Genomic DNA, 4,359 nt, shown 5'->3' with positions numbered 1-4,359 from the left:
TTTTTTTTTTTTTTTTTTTTGAAAACTTTTAGATCTCTATACACAAGTGTTTCTTGTTAACATATATGGTTGATATGTTAACCATATCAACCATATATGTTTAATTATGTTAAACTATCTTAAAAACCTCACAGTATTCATCTGTTTGTGCTATAGTTTTAGATTGTGTATTTAAGGCAACAGTGACAGGGTAGGTGGTGTGGGCATACTTCTAGCAGAGAAATAGGTTGATCAGGTGATCGAGGTAGTCAAAATGTGTGATAAAATATTTAAACTTAGACTAGTTTTGCAAAGTAGCACAGCAACAATTATCTCTGCCTATGTCTAGCAACTGGGTCTGCCAAATGAACAAAAGGATCGTTTTTATGATATTCTTTAAGGGCTGCCACAAAGACAAATGACAGTGACCTTATCTTTATGGCTGGTGATTTCAGTGGACATGTTGGGCAGCACCTGGCTGTTTTCCATGCTGTACATAGAGGCCATGGAATTAGTTCCGGAAATGAGGAGGGAACAAGGCTTCTAGAGTTCTGTGATGCGAAGAACCTAATGATCTGCTACACCAACTTCAGGAAAACAGCCGGTCACTTGACAACTGATAACTCTGGTGACCACACTAGCCATATAGAATTCGCTCATACAGGATCTGAACGGTTGTTAAGGAAATTTTGAGCTCTTCTTTCAGTAAAACCTGCTTTAGCTCTTTCAGAGAGAATGGAAGTGGCAAGTGCTTCCTCATTTGCTACTCCAAGTGCACCATAAATTTTCATTTATGTTGAGATCCAGTGATTGTTAAGGCCAATCCAAATGGTCTAATACACGCTTGTGTTCTTCATACTAATTTTGAGTAACATTGGCTGTGTGAATTGATGCAATGTCATCCTAGAAGGTTGCATAACCAACAGTGTTTGTACCATAGGATGGACATGATCAGCCCAAATATTCAGATAATTCTTGGTATTAACTCTGCCATGTAGAACAATTAAAGGACTAAAAGAATTCCATGATTTGGCTGCCCAAATCATCACAGATTCACCTCCACACTTCATAGTAGGGCCAAAAGTCAGAGTTGAAGGCTACTTTTGTCTCTGGACATAAATTTACCCCAAAAGGGGCAAAAAGGGTGAATAATGATTCCTTAGAGAAGATGACATTTTTTTCCATTGACCTATTAATCACTTCTGATAGTCTAGACACCATTTTTGCCACTTATTCATGTTGATGGAGATCTAGAGAATTTTAACAATTGCAGCTCTCCCATGGCATCCAGCTTTATGGAGCTCATAATAAATGGTTTTGGTTGGCACAAACTGATGAGGTGATTTAGCTTTCCTATCACTTTTGCTGCTATAGTTTGATGGTTTTTAAACACATTACATTTCCCTATTCTATGCTCTCTCTCTCTCTGAGATTTGCCTTCTGTTCAGTTATATGCTTGCCCGAACTGGCATTATCTTGATTTTGGAATGCTATCATGATTTCAGAAACTGTACTTCTCAAAACATTAAACAATTTAACAGTTTTAGTGAATGAAGCACCAGCCATCCACATTCCAAGAATATTCCCTCTTTTAGATGGGTCATGCACTTGCAAATGAAAAATGGGAAACAGAAGGCCATATCAGGAAGTACAAGTCATACATAATACATGTGAACACATATATATGGACCAGAGCAGTTTTGAATTTGTCTTTTAACCAATAGAAAGAAATAGTTATGCCAGCATGGAAAATGGACGTTAAATGACGGTGGTGATGATGCTGAGAGCAGTGTTTCCATTATTTTGTCCAAGTCCTGTATATCTATTATATCTATCTACCTACCTACCTTTCTGTCTGTCTAAAAGATTTAAGGAAGTTAAGTCTACTTGGCTTATACAAAATGATATATTGAGTAAATATGGAATGGTTTCAAGTTTACAGTTTGCAACTTATTTAAAAGATTAGATTGATAGAGGGATAGATTTAGTATGTTATAATTAAGTATGGAAGAAGTACACAAGGATATATTTTTTAAATACTAGAAATTTGATTAAACAAATGATTACACTAAAAAATATTTTAGTACTAAAAGATTGACTAAGAAATTTAAGTGTATTTGAAATGTGCATAATAATATTCAAATGAAGAAGCAATAATTTTGATTGACAGCTTGAAGCTAAATTAAAATGTTAAATATAATATAGTAAATGGGTAGGTATGAGTGAATTATAGAATTAACTAAGAAGTGTATTTACAGTTATATAGTTATGTTTACAGTGACTGCATATGGGTCCAATGAGAAAAGAAGTGGCCTTGAGTAGTCAATACATATTTTGTTTTGATGTTACACATCAGATGATTTCTGTCACTTCCGCAACATTAGACTTCAGCCCACCCTGTTTTGATAAAGTACAAGTACAGGTTTTGCGGTGAGTAGAAAAGTTAATTTTATTGGAATTATTATATTAGTTATTTAGTAATTTAAATTTCATGTTATAAGTTATTAAAGGTGTTTAAGTCGTGTTATTTCATTATAAATGGTAGTTCAAACAACAGTCATGTCTGATTTACAATGTTTGGGCACCTAGGATATTCTGAGTTTATAGCTGGTTAGTATATGTAATTTGTTAGTTGTAACTATTTGTCTCTGAATAGGTTCATAGTATAGGTACATTTGTGATTTTAGTGTATCTATGTTGATTATTTTAATTTGTGTTATTTGTATTTATTTACATTTTAATTTAATCTTTATAAATGTTGATTGTTGATTTTGTAATTTATTTAATTGAATTTTGATTTTGTAATTGAATTTTGTGTTATGTAATCAGGTAACAAGTGGTCAAGTTTGTAATAATAATCTGGCTGCAAACTACTGGATTTGTATATTCTCAGGCAATATTAGATCGTATGCTTCTAAGAGGCACCAAAATCATGTTGCCTGTTAGGCAGCTGAAGGGGGAATTCCTAGTTTTATTAAGTTTATTCCTTAGCTGATTATATTTCTAAGGTCATCTGATTGATTATTATATATTTGTAAGTATGGTTGTTTATAAATTATAATGCTGGTTTCTGATACTTATTTATGGGGTTTATCTATAAACTTATTTTAGATATTTTTAGATTCTTAAGTCAGAAATTTGAATTGAGAATTGTTAAGAGTTCTTGGTTAGTTTATTTCGTACCTTTTTGGATTGAATTGGTTTAGGTTATTTCAATTGATAAAGGTGAGAGGTATAACTTACATTGTTAGTTCATTGATCTAGAGTAAATATTTTGCATATGTATGTATTTGTATATATAGGGATATATGTGTGTGTATATGCACACACACACACACGCATTTTTATAAGAATCCACAAGTTAGAAAAAAGAACTAGACATAAATTTACCAATAGAATAGGCATCGTCATCATCATTTAATGTCCATTTTCCATGCTGGCATGGGTTGGATAGTTTGACTGAAAACTGGTAAGCTGGGGAGCTGCACCAAGTTTCAATCTCATTTGGCATGGTTTCTACAGCTGGATGCAGTTCCTAATGCCAACTACTCCAAGACTGTAGTGGGTACTTTTTATGCACCACTGGCATGGGTGCCAGTTACAACACACCGGCATCTGTCACGACTATGAACTTACTTGGCTTGACATGTCTTCTCAAGCACAGTTTATTTCCAAAAGTCTCAGTCACTTGTCACTGCCTCTGTGAGGCCCAAAGGTCGAATGGTGCTTTTTACATGCCGCCAGCATGAGTGCCAGATATGTGACAGTGGCATTAGCCATGACTACGATTTCACTTGTCTAAATGGACCTTCTCAAGCACAGCATAGGTATACCAATAGGTATATCAATCTTTATAGAATACAGTTTATTGATCCATTTAAGCAAATCTTATCAATTGGTTTCACACACAAATTAGGTAATTAGGAAATTGCTCAGGACTACACTTGTCAGAATGGACAGTAGGGAAAGCTATGGTGAATATCAACCATTTTGATGAGTGCAGTCTTGCATAATCACATAATTACCTCATTCAAACTGATTATTTGTAAGATTGGCTGAAATGGATCAATAAATATTGTATTCTTTAAATATTATTTATATGCCTGCATGCATGTATATATTATTTTACTCTCTGTTTCAGTCATTTGATTGTGGCCTTGCTGGAGCACTGCCTTGAAGGGTTTTAGTCAAACAAATCAACCCCAGGACTTATTTTTTTAAAGCCTCGTACTTATTCTAGGGATTTTTTCTGTTGTCGAACTGCTAAGTTACAAGGACATAATAAACACACCAACACTGGTTGTCAAGCAGCGATGGGGCGACAAACACTGACACAATGACATAAACACACATACACACATATATATAGACACGATGGGC

The 4,359-nt window shown here is 34.3% G+C and overlaps 1 protein-coding gene across 2 annotated transcripts in view; it reads left to right on the top strand.

Moving 5' to 3' along the window:
• Window positions 1-4,359, top strand: part of LOC106875622 (3-oxo-5-alpha-steroid 4-dehydrogenase 1) — a 53,793-nt gene that overhangs the window by 53 nt on the left and 49,381 nt on the right. The window contains exon 1 of one of the 2 annotated variants that reach the window (XM_014923844.2): window positions 2,316-2,409. The exons of the other annotated variant lie outside the window; for it this stretch is intronic. The gene's annotated coding sequence lies outside the window, so the exon portion shown is untranslated. Of the gene's footprint in view, window positions 1-2,315; window positions 2,410-4,359 lie in introns of those variants that run through there. 2 annotated transcript variants of the gene reach the window in all.

Source organism: Octopus bimaculoides, chromosome 11 (assembly GCF_001194135.2).
Source record: "Octopus bimaculoides isolate UCB-OBI-ISO-001 chromosome 11, ASM119413v2, whole genome shotgun sequence".
Taxonomy (NCBI): domain Eukaryota; kingdom Metazoa; phylum Mollusca; class Cephalopoda; order Octopoda; family Octopodidae; genus Octopus; species Octopus bimaculoides.
Note: the sequence above shows the minus strand (reverse complement) of the source record. Positions and strands in the feature narration are given on the sequence as shown.